Genomic DNA, 17,446 nt, shown 5'->3' with positions numbered 1-17,446 from the left:
CGCTATCTCCCCTACTATTCGCGCTATGTGTAAAACCCCTGGCAGCCACTATTCGAGGGTACGCCAGCATTAAGGGCATCCTGGTCAGGGACCGGGAGTTTAAAATCTCACTGTTTGCGGACGATGTAATCTTAACCCTGACCCAACCTAGAACACCTTTACCAAACCTCCATGCGGAACTCGATCGATACGGCGCTCCTCTCAGGATACAAAATTAATGCATCCAAATCAGAAGCGCTCCCTCTTAATATGCCGGTGAGCGAAGCGGTCCATCCGCAGGCGTACTTCCCATATACGTGGAAGACTACCGCTTTGAAGTACTTGGGAGTGTATATTACTCCCAGCTTCAGCATACTCTATCAGGAAAACTCCCCCCCCCTCTTTCGCTCGATCAGAGCCCTTCTTTTACAATGGAAAAAACATAATATATCGCTCCTGGGGAGAGTGTCGTCGGTGAAAATGACTGTCCTCCCGAAGGTCCTATACCTGTTCCAAACACTACCCATCCCAGTCCCGTACACCCACCTAAGAAAAGACCCTGAACGTATGCTCGGCCCAATGACAGTACTCCGAAGAAACTGGCATAAGCCGATGCCCTATCATAAGCTGACCTCCCGACAGCTCGCTCCTGACCTCCTTTGCCTGCAACCCTAAGGTACCAGACAGCCTTACCCACCGTATGTCACATCCGTGGACATCGCGGAACCTCTTCCACTTTGGCAATCTAGTAGATCCCCTGACCAGTAAGTTACGCCCGTTTGCCAAACTACAGGCCCAATACGATCTCCCACACCGGGAATTCTACGGGTATCTCCAAATACGCCATATTGCCTCAACGATAGCACCTGAAATTACAGTTTTCTGAGCACTTGATTCTAGCGGGCTCAGCCCAAATGGGAATGGTTTCAGGAATATACGCTATATTGAACGCCTGGCCCATAGAGGTGAAAGGCAAACATGCATACATGATCAAATGGGAAAAGGCTCTAGGCGAGGAGATCCCCGTGGAACAATGGCACGAGATCTGGGTACAGGCGGCAAAGAGTTCGATTTGCACGCTATATAAAGAAAACATCTACAAAATCATATGTTTCTGGTACATGACCCCGGACGTCCTCCACGCCATCTACCCCTCTAGCTCGGATCGCTGCTGGCACTGCCTGGGGGCGAAGGGCACCCTTCTCCATATTTACTGGAGCTGCCCGCTGATTGTCCCCTTTTGGGACTCGGTCCGACAGCTACTGGAGCGACTCCTAGACAGGCAGATCCCACCCCAAAATATTTTATCCTAGGCCTCCCGTCGATACGGCTCCCATCCCTATATAAGAAACTAGCCCGGCACATGCTCACAGCGGCCCGATGCCTGGTGGCGTTGCATTGGAAACGCCGGACCCCCCCTCCACCTGAGGCCCTAAACACTAGGATCAAGGACGTGGAGCATATGGAGAAAATTACCGCCAAAATGTGGGATCGACTGGAGGCTCATGATGCAGTTTGGGAGTTGTGTCACCACCCGGAGGACCCACCCTGAGAAGATACAAGGACCGACTTGATGACACTTTATTTCTGCTCTACTCTCTTTCTGCTCTACTCTCTCTCTTTTCTTTTCCCCCTTTCCTATCCCTGGAGTGTCCTCAATAAGCAAGCTGGCATAGCGATATAGGTTAAGCACAGGTATTGAACACTCCTTATTCCATTGTTAATGTACTTTTTCCTGTTTTATCTATGCTTGCTTACTGTACCGAACAGCTGTATGTCTTGTAAACTTGAACCTTGAAATAAAAATTGTATCCAACAAAATATTTATTTTGTTTGCAGAAGTACATTACACGCATATTTTCCATTTCAATATGGGTAAAAGTGCAATACATACATAGTCATCAATGCAACATGGGAATAGGTACATACTGTTCAACCAGAAGAATAACCATCAACATAACCACATCAGTAGCTCCACATCATCCCCTTTATTATTTCACATAGCCCATTCCTCACCCAACATTTATGCCCAGTAATCTGGGGCTAATCCCGGCACGTCCAAGCACATTGCACATAAAATAGTGTATTTTTTCGCACAAAAAAGTGCGCTTGTAAGACCGCTGCGCAAATACGGTGTGACAAAGTATTGCAACGACCACCATTTTATTCTCTAGGGTGTTAGAATAAAAAAATATATATAATGTTTGGAGGTTCTAATCAGAGGCAAGGAGATGGCAGTGAAAACAGTGAAAAAACACATTAGAACTGCTGTTTTACTTGCAATACCAATGGCAGACCAGGCAGACCAGATCACAGAAAGAAGCTTAGGCCTGCAGAAGGCCGCAAAGCAGCGGCCTCAATTACCGGCAGGTGCGGCGGGGGAGCACGGAGACACAGGATTCTGTGTCTCCGTGCACCCCCACCTCCCCCGCCGCGTGATCGCGGCGGGCCCACATCCGCCGGTAATTGAGGCCGCGGCCTTCTGCAGGCCTAAGCTTCCCCGGGCTCCAGGTCACAATTTCTTGTCGCAATTACGACCGAGCGCCTGGATTTTGTCGAGGCCTGGATTAGACTATGGATTTTTTATTTTTTTTATGAGGTTTAGCAAAAGCCAATGCATCAATCGCCATGGGAATTGGCCCTCTGCTCACAGTATGGAGAAGTAGCTTTTCGAACTAGACCCAGCCCCCCCCCCCCCACTGTAGGGAACATGCCAATGAGATGAGCCGCTAGGTAGTCAAATTCCGGATAGTCCAGGGCTCCATAGATCAATACACTTACCCCCCTGGAGAAGGAGGTATGCGTAGAATGATAGGCCTTCCCCACCCAGGAGTACCGTAAAAAGCATACCGTCTCTGCTGTCAAGTGGTTCTCCTGGAAGCAAAGTACCCCAAGAAGGAATTTCTTCACGCACATCATAATCATAGTGTGTTTTAAAAGGGAGAATGCAGGCCTCTAACATTCCACGATACTATGGGATCCCTAGCCATGAGTACCAGTAACTAAAGTCAAGTGGCAGGGTAAGCCTGAATTCAAATATACATACATTTCCCCCGGGCAAGGGTAGAGTCACTTCCATCTGGTATGTCTCTTTACAAGTGTCTGGGCCTAGATAGGCTAGGGGATTGTTTCTTCTATAATGCACCTCTTCTGGTAAATAGCTGCTGATGAAAGAAAAATGGTCTAGAACTGAAAAACCAAACTGGTCTATGAACTTCGCTGGCTGCCAACAGGGCAGCTGAAACTCTTGTCGTAACATTCTGACACCACATTCTGTTCAAGTTCAACACTTGCATAGTTAGCATTCAATCCAATTCGTCTTGGCCATGCCCCGTGACTTTTTCAGCTGTGGTTATTTGTAGTAGGAGTTTGAATGGAGTATAAGAAATGGTGGTCGGTTTTATGTTTAGAAGTGCAATTGTAGGATCGGGTTTGATAGTGATCTCAAATACTGTTGAGATCATTAGAAAAACATCATTCCAATTTTTTTTTGCAACCGGGAAATCCCACCATATGTGATCCTAGTTCACCACAGCCACGAAAACAAAATAGGGGAATACTGGGGAGCAAATTTTGCGATTCTGACAGGGATCAAATACCAAAGAATATGGCCCAGATTCTCAAAGGACTTACGACGGTGCAGCGCCATGTACGCCGTCGTAAGTCCTAATCTGACCCGTCGTATCTATGCGACTGATTCTTAGAATCAGTTACGCATAGATATCCATTAGGTCCAACAGGCGCAAGTCTCTTACGCCGTCGGATCTAAACTGCATTTCTTTTTTGACCGCTAGGTGGCACTTCCGTCGAAATCCGCGTTGAGTATGCAAATTAGCTAGATACGCAAACTCCCGAACGTACGCGCGGCCGACGCAGTAAAGTTACAACGTTTACGTTAGGCTTTTCCCGGCGTAATGTTGCCCCTGCTATATGGTGGCATAAGTGCGGCGCAACAATGTTAAGTATGGCCGTCGTTCCTGCGTCGAAATTTGAAAAAGTTACGTCGTTTGCGCAAGTCGTCCGTGAATGGGGCTGGACGTCATTTACGTTCACGTCGAAACAAATGACGTCTTTGCGGCGTACTTTGGAGCAATGCACACTGGGAAATTCCACGGACGGCGCATGCGCCGTTCCGAAAAAACGTCAATCATGTCGGGTCACAGTAGTTTAGCATAAAACACGCCCCCTGATCCAAATTTGAATTAGGCGGTCTTACGCCGGCCGAATTACGCTACGCCGCTGCAACTTACGGAGCAAGTGCTTTGAGAATACAGCACTTGCCAGTCTGAATTGCGGAGGCGTAACGTAAATCAGATACGTTACGCCGCAAGGATACACCGTTCTACAAGAATCTGGCACTTTATATCTAAGCACCCGCTGAAGTACATATATATTTGATATGGTCACGCATTAGCCTCACTCTCTAAACTCTATACAGTTTATAGTGGTTAAAGCGGGGGTTCACCCTAAAAAAATTCTAACATTACATTGAGCTGACTTCTGACAGTACGCTGATCTTTTTTTTTTTTTTGTACATACCGTTTTATCGCTATTTTACACCCCGGCTTCCGGGTAGTGAATCCCGCGGGAGTGGGCGTTCCTATTCACAGGCTAAGTGATTGACGTATGCAGAGCTTTTTTTCTCAGAAAATAGGTGCAGGAACTCAACCATGACCCATTCAAATTTCACAAACAGTAGAAGGGTCTTAAAGGGGCATTAAATACCAGGATTGCATTACTTACAGAGTTCAGGGGGTTACACACAGAGTGCAGAGCTGTCACTTGTAAACACAGAAACCAGACTTCTGTGTTTACAAGTGATTGTGGTGAGCAGACCCTCCCAAGGGTCTGAGCCAGAGGTGGTGGAACTGAGTTCCCCCTGAAAAAAAGCCCTGGATGTATGACAAAAGCTTCCCACCGGCGCATACGGCGCGTCACGAGTTGCCGATAGAAGCCGAACGTCGGTGCGCAGGTGCCGTATAGAGCCGACTCGCAGTCCGGCTTCTTTCGGCAACTCATGACGCGCCGTATTCGCCGGTGGGAAGCTTTTGTCATACATCAAATCACTTAGCCTGTGAATAGGAATGCCCACTCCCATGGGATTCACTACCCGAAAGCCGGGGGGTAAAATGGCGATAAAACAGTATGTACAAAAAAAAAAAGATCAGCGTAGTGTCAGAAGTCAGCTCAATGAAATGTTAGTTTGTTTTTGGGGGTGAACCCCCGCTTTAACCAATAAATTCAGTCTGAACAGTTTTGCAAAGTTTTCCTCAAAAAGTAAGCAGGCAATTTCCACATATATTCAAAAAATTTTAAATTCAATAGGTCACACATAATATATTTAAATTTTTAGTACTCATGCTTGTCTTAATATGTTTTTTAAAATAAATTCACTTTAACAACGAAATGCATGTTGTTGGGGCCCTGTCAAATGAAAAGTCAAAAGAGACAATAAAAAAAAATTGCTGGCCAAGCAGTGACGGCATCTTATCAGATTTGGTCACTGTAAAGTCATTTTCACAGTAACGAGTGGTGCTCTTTTGTGTGGATGGAGGAATCTTTTAGGTCTCCTGTACACTGCTGCTGGTAAATGGACCTTTAGGAGCAGTTGGGCATTTTTTTCAGCTGCCCCCGAACCCTCTACATTATCTTATCAGTACAAGTACACAGGGTCGTTTATAGTTGTTTCTAGGCAGTTGAGTTTAGAAGCATTTTTTGTAAAGCAAAAGGACGGATGTTCAGAGGCTAAATGCCTGTAACAGCTTGTAAACGTGGTAACTCAACTATTTGCAAAAAAAATAAAAAAACGATTCTAAACGCAACTTGTAAACGTGGTAAAACTGAAGTTTTTAAACGTCGATTATCATCTGTCAAGGTAAATCGTTCAGGAGAGGTTTTAAAATGTCCTGTGTGCATTAAGCCTTAGACCTAGTATCCAATAACAAACAATAGTGGATTTAGAGATGTGGAATTGGAGAAGTGTCTTTTACCGAAAGGAGAGGAAATGGTGTTTTTCTGGTCCCCTGGGAAATGGGGAACCAAGCAAGCCTACAACTGTATGTCCTCCTTCTTACAGCCCTATAGCAACATTTAAAAATGACTCCATCAGATTCTCTCCAGGTCTGCTCTCAGATCTGCTCACTTACCCAAAAGCCTAGTCAATTGGCCTGTGTATCACATGGCCAAATGCCTAGGTTTTTGGTTGAGGAGAAGATCAGAGTACAGACTGCTTGGTTTCCCCCATCCCCCAATTCAATATTGATAATTGAGAATCCCCCCACTTTTTTTCTCCACCCCGGAGGCAAGATGAAAGTTCCCCAGTCAGGTTTACTAAAAATATGGGCTTTAAATGGTAGAAAAGCCTAAACATTTGCATTCCTTGCATTAAAATAATAATAAAAAAAAAAAAAAACAGGCTTCAGTATGTGTATGGCCCCCTCGTTCCCAATCCAGCGCTGTGCCAGTTTATAGCAACTCTCTCCCTTTCTCCCCCCTCTCACAGGCTTTGCTGAGAGTTGCATGAGCCATTCGCTCCAGCTACTGTCAGTCAAATTCTGTGATGAGGGAGCAGGGGCAGTCTTGCTGTCTGTCTCTACAGATACAGGCAGTGCAGCTCATGATCAAGTCTGCAGATGTGCCACAAAAAGGAAGCATCTTCCTATGGTGTCACACCGAGAAGAGGAGGAAAGCCAAGAGTGCCAGTGGGGGACCAAAGAAGAGGAGGATCGGGACACCACTGTGTGCAATGACATTGCACAAAGCAGGTAAGTATAACATGTTTGTTATTTTAAAAGAAGACTTTACAAACGCTTTGAAGTACAGATCTGCATCGCACTGTTCTCTCCAAAAAAAAATGTAAACCTACATACTTTTGTGGTAGTTGTGTTGGTGGATTTCTATCTTACCACTATATCAAGCCAATGTGACAAAAACAAACAGCCAGGTAATAATTTCTGAGAGTATTCTGTAAGAAGTCTTAACATTTTGTAAAATTGTTTAACCACTTCAGCCCTGGAGGGATTTAACCCCTTAATGACCAGGCCATTTTTTGCCATATGGCACTGCATCGCTTTAACTGACAAGTGTGTGGTCATGCGACATTGTACACAAACAGAATTGATGTCCTTTTTCCCCCACAAATAGAGCTTTATTTTGGTGGTATTAAATATCCTCTGCAATTTTTATTTTTTGAGCTATAAACAAAATATATATATATACAATATATATATATATATATATATATATATATATATACACAAATATATATATATATATATATATATATATATATATATATATATATATATATATATATATACACACACACTATATATATATATATATATATATATATATATATATATATATATATATATATATATATATATATATATATATATATACACACACACACACATACACACACATATATATATATTTTTTATTTATGTTTTACTTTTTGCTTTAACAAATATCCCCAAAAAATTTCAAATAACAAAATTCCTTCATCAGTTTAGGCCAATACATATTCTTCTACATATTTTTGGTAAAAAAATGGCAATAAGCGTATATTGATTGGTTTGCGCAAAAGTTATAGCATCTACAAAATGCTAATGGGGGATATAGTCATGGCATTTTTATTAATAATGTAATTTTTTTTACTAATAATGGCAGAGATCTTTAGTGGGACTGTGACATTGCGGCGGACAGATCGGACAATTTTAACACTTTTTTGGGACCAGTGACATTTCTACAGTGATCAGTGTTAAAAATAGCCACTGATTACTGTATAAATGGCACTGACAGGGAAGGGGACAATAATCAGGGGGGGCGATCAATGGGTTAAGTGTTCACTAGGGAGGCATTTCTGTGTGGGGAGTGTACTGACGGAGGAGTAGAGAGAGAGATTGCTGCTCCTGATCACTAGGAACTCTAGTTCTCTTTATCCTCCCCTGTCAGAATGGGGATTTATTTGTTTACATTGACAGATCCCCATTCTGGCTCTCTGTTGAGCTATCGTAGGTGGCCAGCAGACATCGCGGCTGCCAGCCACACAATTTGGCTAGCGCCTGTTATTATCCTTAAAACAGCCAACATACAGCTACAGCGATTTTCGCAGCCATGCCAACCTGACGCAATATGACCACGGCTAGTCGGCAAGCGGTTAATTGTATTTTTTTGTACAGTAGTTTTTGAGATCTTCAAATGCAAACTTCTGTTAGTGCTGATAGACTGACAGTGTCCGTGACAAATATACAGTATATGGGGCAAAGTGAAAAAGCAATAGTAAAAAATAAACATTTAACCACTTAAGGACCGCCGCACGACGATATACGTCAGCAGAATGGCCCAGTCACCGGAGCTGAAGACTGGGGAGAGGCGAGTGTAAACAAACCTTCCCCGTTCTTCTCTGTGGCAATGTCAGTGATCGTCTGTTCCCTGATATAGGGAACGACAATCACTGACGTCACACGTCCAGCCCTGCCCCCCTACAGTTAGAAACACACATGAGGTCACACTTAACCTCTACAGCGCCCCCTAGTGGTTAACCCCTTCACTGCAATTGTCATTTTCACAGTAATCAGTGCATTTTTATAGCACTTTTCGCTGTGAAAATTACAATGGTGTCAAAAGTGTCCGATGTGTCGCAGTCACGAAAGAAATCGCTGATCGCCGCCATTAGTAGTAAAAAAAACAATGTATAATAAAAATACCATAAAACTATCCCCTATTTTGTAAACGATATAAATTTTGCGCAAACCAATCGATAAACGCTTATTGCCATTTTTTTTACCAAAAATAGGTAGAAGAATAAATATTTTTTTATATTTTTTGGGGGGGTATTTATTATAGCAAAAAGTAAAAAATATTGAATTTCTTTTCAAAATTGTCGCTCTATTTTTGTTTATAGCGCAAAAAATAAAAACCGCAGAGGTGATCAAATACCACCAAAAGAAAGCTCTATTTGTGGGAAAAAAAAGGACACCAATTTTGTTTGGGAGCCATGTCGCACGACCGCGCAATTGTTCGTTAAAGCGACGCAGTGCCAAATCGCAAAAAGGGGCAAGGTCCTTAACCTGCATATTGGTCCGGGTCTTAAGTGGTTAAGCAAAGACATACTATTTATTACTAGTTATGTCTTAAGACCTCATGCACATTGTAGCTGTCAAACACATGTTTAACAGACTTTTTTTCTGCCCCTAAACACCCTTGTTAGCCAGTGTGTCCATGCACGTTACTTGTCCATTTACTGGCATTTAGAGGCAGGGGCATTCAGGGGCAGAAATCGAAATGCACCAAAATCATGCTCAGGAGAGAAACATTTGGGCAGAAAAAATGCTGCACGCGTGTAAATGCGCAAGGCACGTTTAGCGCTTGAGTGTTCATTTTAATGGCTAGAATAAATAACTATTCTGGCCAATTAACAGAATGAATGCCCAAATACTTGATGCACCTGAATGCGTCTAAAAATGCCTAAGCAAGTTTAAAAGATACAGCGCTGGGTGCGGTTTTAATACTGCTTTTATCCTGTCAGGGGAGAAGCGTTCAGAAGAGCAAAGTGTCCATGAGGCCTCAATAAGGGTTGGAAGGGGATGTGGCAAGTGATTCATCAGGCTTGAGAAAGAAGAAGACACAAATGGGAAGGACTCACCACCTGTAACGTTAAAAGAAAATAGATCACATAGTCCAAGGGTAGTGTTGGGCCCTAACGTCATAGAGCTAAATGATGTGTCAGCATTGGTGTGTGGGGTTTTCTAACATAGAAACATTCCAACATGGTTTGTTCTTTTGTTATTGTTGGATGAAACCATGTCTCTATTTTTTCTTCCATTTAGAGAAACCAATAAGGTAACTTTCAAACCTTTATTTTTGTCAAAAACTTTGCACCAACTAGTAAGCTTCTTTAATTCCTACATGAAAATGGACTTTCAAATTAAAATGTCAATACCAATACTACAAACCCTATTATAAGGTCATACTGTGTAAAAGGAACAGGCGTCCCAGTAACAAGGTTACTGTACAACTCTACATTTGTCAGTGAACAGACATTCATAGCACTGTCAGATTCTTTGTGGGAAGATAACCTTGTAGGCTATGAGTTATGAGAGACCACCTCAGATGCATGGAATATTGACTGTGCTTGCTGGGTGAATGCACAATATTTGCATAAGTTAAATTTGGGGAGGGAAGGGGGGGTGAAGAATTTGGCAAAGGGCAAAAGGTTAAGCACTAGACCTGCACTAAACCAAGAGAAACAGTACTACAGTCTTGAGAAAGCCTACGTGTAAATCAATATAGCCGACATTAATGAAAACCAGGATATAAAAGGTAGTCATGCAAAAATTTGTACATGTAAATGCTACATTACTATAGAGAAAACATTGCATTCTGGTAAGGCCTTGTTCACACGGGGCATACAACAGTGTATGTCTGTGCAAGGCTATGTTTACCAGCATAGGTGCACGGCCCCAAACTCAGGCACTGTGAATTCTGGGACACGTACCCGCACCCACATGTTTATCATATTGGGAGCAGCAGCTGTGTTTGTGTAGCTGCTGCATCCCAAGTGACATCAAAGGGACTACCTGCATGGGGATGCACATAGCACTTGTGCATCTCTGTGAGGGTAAATACAGCCAAACTGGCATACACTGTAGTGTGCCTTTTGTGAATAAATAACTGTAATGATAAAACTCAGTAGCTAAATGACCGTCTAAAACGTAATCTAAGCGCTCGTTCACATTGGAGCGATTTGACAGGTCAAATCGCATGACAAGTCGCAGCCTATTGCCGGCAATGGCACCGTTCAAACCGCACCGATTTTCAAAAGTAGTTCCTAAACTACTTTTGGTGATTTTGGGTGCAACGTCAATAGACATCTGTGCATGAAGCCGCACAGATGTTGTTCAAGTCGCACCCAAAGTCGAACTGAAATGCGGCTTTGAAATTGTGCGATTTCAGATGAAGCCGCACTATTTCAAAGCCGCGTTCAATGTGAACGAGGGCTTAGACATTAAGGTTGATTTACTAAAGGCAAACAGCCGGTGCACGTGCAGTTGCTCCAGAACTTAGTAAATGAAGGAAAGCTCTGCTGACTTCCATCATTCAAACGTGTGCAAGCAAAAAAGCTATTTTTTTTTTTAATTATTATTATTTTCTTTGCATGCGGTTGTGTATTCTTTACAAAGTGATGGTTACCCTCATTTACTAACCTCTGGAGCAACTCCACTTAAAGAAAGCAACTGTACATGCAAAGTGCACAGTCTATTTGCCTTTAGTAAATCAACTTCTATATGTCCATTGTAGACTACCCAGTCTACAGGAGGATGACATTACAGTGATTATGCTGCAGACCAAAAAAAATTAAACCTACAGGTGGGATTATCTATGACAAAACTATAAATCATAACAGTATATATAATAAAACTAGAATAAAAATATATTAAGTGGGATTCCAAAAAACAAAAAATTGGGATGTGTTAATGCCATTTATAAACTTCATCATACAGTGCATCAATAAAGTATTCACAGCGCTTCACTTTTTCCACATTTTTTTTTTGTTGCAGCCTATTGCAAAATGCATTAAATTTGTTATTTCCCTCAAAATTCTACAAACAATACCCCATAATGACCAAAGAGTTCAAACCTCGTTTCTTTAGACCAGCAAATTTTGTTTCTCGTGGTCTTAGAGTGCTTCAGGTAGCTTTTGGCAAACTCCAGACAGGCTGTCATGTGCCTTTTACTGAGGAATGGCTTCTGTCTGGCCACTCTACCATACCGGCCTGATTGGTGGAGTGCTGCATAGATGGTTGTTCTTTTGCATGGTTCTCCTCTCTCCACAGAGAAATGCTGGAGCTCTGTCAGAGTGACCATCAGGTTCTTGGTCAGAAGTGCGTTACGCTCACAATGCAGGTTCTGGAGTGTGTTACACTCACAACGTAGGATTCAGGAGAGCATTGCGGTCAGAATGCAGGGTTCAGGAGAGCATTGCGGTCAGAATGCAGGGTTCAGGAGATCATTGCGGTCAGAATTCAGGGTTCAAGCGAGCATTGCGGTCAGAATGCAGGGTTCAGGCGAGCATTGCGATCAGAATGCAGGGTTCAGGCGAGCATTGCGATCAGAATGCAGGGTTCAGGCGAGCATTGCGATCAGAATGCAGGGTTCAGGCGAGAATTGCGATCAGAATGCAGGGTTCAGGCGAGCATTGCGGTCAGAATGCAGGGTTCAGGAGTGCATTGCGGTCAGAATGCAGGGTTCAGGAGTGCAACCAATCACCAGAGGTTGTTTGTTTGGCCAGCTCCTCTTCCCACCCTCCGTCTTGAGCTGTGCTTCCTCCAGGTCTCCGTTGTGGAGGCGCAAGGGAGAAAGACACCGATACATGGATGGTGGGGCGCAGGCATAGAGGAGGCTGGAAGGGGAGACAAGGACTGGCACATAGAATGCGGGCATTGGCAGTGCAGGAACCTGTCAACTGCCAGCAGTCGACGGCGATCAACGAGTTGCCAACCCCTGCTCTACAGCATCTTGTTAAAGACAATATGGTCCCCACTACAGGGGGGTCCACTTTTTAATTAAAAGTCCTTAATAGGATATTTTATAGAATTTTTTTTTTTTAAATAAAAATGCTTTTCAGGAGATTGGGAAGGTCCTATCGGGTTTGGGTAACTGTAGGGGCTCCATGCAAGAGACCTTGGGGTGAGCAGACTCAGGCTGCTCTAACACTAAACAGGAGTATAGAGCATCAGTAAGGGTGGCAATGGCATCCCTAAAATGGCATTCAATCAAAAAAAAAAAAAAAATGTTATATAGTTAAGTTTATCAATTTTTAAATGTTGGCAGTGGTTTTGTTTTCTTGTTTAGGCTTTATTTCCTTTATGTTCAATTTGTGATTCAGCCAGTAACACTTCCTGTCCTAAGGTGTCTCCATTCTGTATGGTGAAGCAATGGTGGCACCTTTGGCAGCACTTTCAATATGAGGAGAGGATAATGCAGTCAATTTAAATGAGTAACTAAAACAATTGAAGACAACCACCTGCTAAACGCTTGCAATTACTACACCATGTTCTTAATAAATTAATAATAAATAAAGAAATCAACAAAAGCTGACCATTGTAAGCACTCTGTCAGTGTTAAATGACTTGTCTCCACTGACTAAATGCTACCTTTGTTGGACAGCTTGGTCTGTTAAAGGAAGATGAAAATTAGCAGACTTACTGACCTGATCACCAGGTGAAACAAAAAGAAGAAAAGCCTAAAAAAGGCAAACTAAAGCAGATGTTAATTTGTATGCTGCAATATAACTTAACTTCTTGTTTTTTGGTTTATTACCGCTTTAAATTGTTTGTTACCCCAACATTTCATATTCCTGATATGAGCCTGCTGTACCATGTACTTGTATGGAAAAGTATCCTGTTCTGTTTGTATTGCTTACTTTGTGTGAAATCACTAGTGTTCCTGCCAGTCCCTTTGCTTTCCTATTAAAAACTGGCCCCCCTTCCCCCCTGCAGTCTGCCACTGGGAAGCTCAGTGTGCTGCTGCTTCTCCTCTCTCCAGCTCTTTTGCAGCTGAGAACAAAGGGAATGTGATCACCTAAAAAAAAGGGAATAAAGGTATTTATAATGTTTTTTTATAGCTACACAAACATGTTTTGTCTTTCATTTCCATTTTAAACTTAATGGCTTGTTTTACAAGGCAATCATTTACAATCGCTTTAAGTTTGGATGAAATTTTCACACTGAACTGGAAAGGATTTCTTTCCATCAATGGCCGGCTTAAAGATCCTGTGTCCTTTACTGTACTACTAGGAAACAATTTTTACTGTAACTTCATTTAAGATTTTCCTTGAAGTTATCAAAGCTGCATTAGAATGGAAAGTTTTACTACTAATTATCATCATCAGACTACGACCTGTGCGTAAAATGGATAAAAGGGAAAATAAAACTGCACATGAAGTTTATATTTCACCAATTGCTAGCAAATCTTTGAAATCGCAGCTAGGTTTGTCATTAAAAATGTTTTGTTTTACAAATATAAAAGCTCAGATTGGTGCATTAATATGTGCTTAGAAACTTTGTCTTTATGTATAATTTGTAATGATATATGTATATTGGGGCAACCATATTTGTTTATTACATTGTCTCTGCATCCTTCTTTGCCATGCTACACAGTATTTCTGCTGTTCTGCTGCTTCTAACAATGCAAGTCTATCAGTTTGTTGACTCGTTGAAAATAATGTACTCCCTGTATAGCTGATGTCATATCTCAACAGCTAAAGAGTGATTGTAATTTATAAATCTCTTCTACAAACTAATCTACAAATCTCGAAAATTCAACATATTAGCAAATGTATTGAAGAGCAATTATGAAAAATCTGAAAGTTAAATTAAGGCTTTTTTCAAAATGTGCATGTTTTTTTTAAAAGGAATATGCAAAACAGAGATGAGATTAGTGTTCAGACAACTCAAAACGTTTCAATGTACCCTAATTTTTTTCTCAGTGCCAATAGTTGTCACCAAACGAACATGCTTTTCCCCTCTATTTGTGTTTTTGGAATTGTTTTTATGGACTTTCTGAAATAAAAAGGTGATTTTACTGGACGTGTGGCCAACCAAAACCTTTTTTGCTCACAGGTAAAAAAAAATAATGTTTTTTCTACTTTCAAGTTTGTTACAGCAAACCTTTTAGGAAACTCGTTTTCTTGGAGTTCATTGAGGACCATGGGATTTAGGAGACATTTGGGTTATACTGCTGCCCAGTAGGATTTTGACACTGGAAAACAAAAACAGTGACCAGCCGGGTATAACCCCTCCCAATTCCAGCATGCCTCAGTTTTGTAACAAAATTAGGTAAAAAACAAGGCCATAACTACAAAAGGTGTAGGAGCTGTATCTATCCATGAAAAGGATTTTACGTAAAAAAAATTAAAATAAAAAAAAATTAAATACACACACTTACTAGCTGTATAGTTTCTAAACAACAATGCATGTCATTTGACATTTCAATTACGTATCAGAGTCCAGGTGCCACGTTCGCACTGCTGCAAATCTACTTCTTCCCACTATGGCCATTTTCACCCATTGCATTGTAGTTGGTGCAATAAACTGTAATGTATCCATTGTACAGATTATAGGAACAGTTAAATCATTACAGTTTCTTAATTCTAAGGTAGACTAAAAAAGTATTGAGAGAAGCAATACAAAATAATAACGAGAGTTGAGTCATACCAACTGCGAAATCAGAGTAAGTATTCTACACAGCAGAGAATGATGGGTGGGGAAATGGAAGTTATAGTAAGAAAGATGATGTGCAGAAAAATAGTAAAATGCATTGGAAGGGTGTAACACAAAACAGTAATAAGAAAAGTAGTGTTACATAGAATGAAAGCAAAAGAAAACATGCCAATCAAAAAGATGCAGCAGAACAATGACTGTGCTTCAGACATACTTTGCTGCAATAAACAATAAAATTATTAAAATATCCATTCATCTATATACATGCACCACAGTCAATCCCACATACATTAGGTTATTTTTCCCACAAGTAAAAAAAATTGTCAGACTTTATCTTGAGTCCTGCTGGTAACATCCTCTGCATTATTAAACCATTGCCTGGATGTAAGGGGATTAAACACTGCTGCATACATTATTTCAAAATATGTCTAACAAGTAGCTTCATTATCCTCTACATTTTCACAAGTCCCTAAGATGTACAAACACATTTTTTTTTTTTCAACAGCTGGGAAGGGCGAGCTTCTAGCCCATTCATAGTGTTCACATTGTGTCACAGCCCCTCTCCCCCACTTCATTGTACTTCTGCAGAACAGAGGAGGGCCCTTCTCTTAAAGATCAATTCATATTTCCATAATCCATGCTTGTGCCTCTCCCCGAGGTGGGAGATGTCCCTTGTGTCTTGAGCTGCGTTCTACAACTGTCAATAAGTCCTGGTAACAATGGGCCTCAAACAAAAGGGCCTTGGCAGCCAAAAGAGCTTGTATGGGAAGGGGGGTGCCTGGCTGGTGCCATATGCTGGTTAGACTTCCAAAAAATATCCTTCCAGCAAAAGAAAAAACGTTTTTTCCTCCTAATCCCCGACCTGCTCTTTTAACCCTTCAATACAACAAAGACTATTTACTTGCAAGTGATTTTAAATGGATTACACACAATTAACTGCACCGCAAACAGTGACCTTACAAGATTACTTCTAACAAAGCCAAAATTGTAAATCAAATATAACTAATCTTTAAAAAAAAAAAAAAAATCGAAATCATCAGGATTTTTTTTTTTTTGCTTTAAATGTTGCAGGTATTTAGAAAAAAAGTGCAAGAACCTAGCATTATTCTGTGTATAGGACTTAGCCACCAGCTACTAGAATTTTTCAAAAGAGACTGATTATGCTTGAAAATGTAATCATGTGAATGAAAGTAAAAAAAAAAAAAAAAAAAACTTCAGATACAAGAAATTAAGATAAAAATTAGGAAACAGGATTACCCTTTAAATACCAATGCAGATGTATCCATTAACCCCAGATTAAGTGGTAAAGACTTGTGTGTCTTCAGTACGGATGTCACATGTGCCACAGCAAACAAACAGGTGAACTCGATGGAATGCAGACCTGCTTCTTTGACAATAAGAAATACCAATTATGGCTGGCAAATTGTCTTGTACAATTTTCCTATAGATTTACCAAAAAACAAATAATATGAGGTCAACTCTAAACACTGTCAATTGTATCCAATTAGGCAGGCCCTCACACTACATTTTTGAAGGTAAATCTAAAGAAAATTGTAAGAAAATTCTATAATGTATGGCCAGCCTAAGGCTGGCATTACATGATCGAATTTCTAAAGCAAATGTGTGCATTTTGTGATCCGGTGGTGCCACCATTGATTTCGAAATTCGACTAACCAAACCTTCAATTTCACCTCATGTTGCTACAGAAAATAATTTGTGTCTGGAAATCTTCTTTTCTTTCTTAGAATTTTATTTTCTTGCATTTCTTTTTCCATTACATTTCTCGCACGATTCTTCCAACATTGATTAGAAAATTGTTATTAAAATTCAATGGTCGCACGAAAATTGGCTGTTGCTGCAGCCCACTAATGGTGCGGAATACGAGCAAAAATTCTTAGATAAGATTTTCAAAAGAAAATTCTTTTGAAAATTCGACCCATGTATGGCCTGCCTAAGATGCACATTTCTGAATAATTTACCAACCACACAGAACGATTTTATCCCTGTGTATATATATATATATATATATATATATTTTTTTTTTTTCACCAAAAAAAGGGATAGGTGGGAAATCTTAAATTGGGCAAACTTGTGATATAATATCTCTTCTTCTGCAGAGGCCTTCTCTGTAAATTATTTTGGGTGTATATATAGCTTTTTTGAGTCAGATTTTAAGCCATGTATGGCTAGCTTTATTGAGTCAGATCTCGAGCCATGTATGGGTAGCTTTATTGAGT

General features: G+C 41.0%; 1 protein-coding gene across 4 annotated transcripts in view; it reads right to left on the bottom strand.

The window, feature by feature from the left end:
• DENND1B (DENN domain containing 1B) overlaps positions 1–17,446 on the bottom strand; it is a 324,137-nt gene that overhangs the window by 204,984 nt on the left and 101,707 nt on the right. The window lies entirely within an intron of this gene.

This window comes from Rana temporaria, chromosome 7 (genome assembly GCF_905171775.1).
Source record: "Rana temporaria chromosome 7, aRanTem1.1, whole genome shotgun sequence".
Taxonomy (NCBI): domain Eukaryota; kingdom Metazoa; phylum Chordata; class Amphibia; order Anura; family Ranidae; genus Rana; species Rana temporaria.
This window is presented reverse-complemented; position numbering and strand designations above follow the sequence as displayed.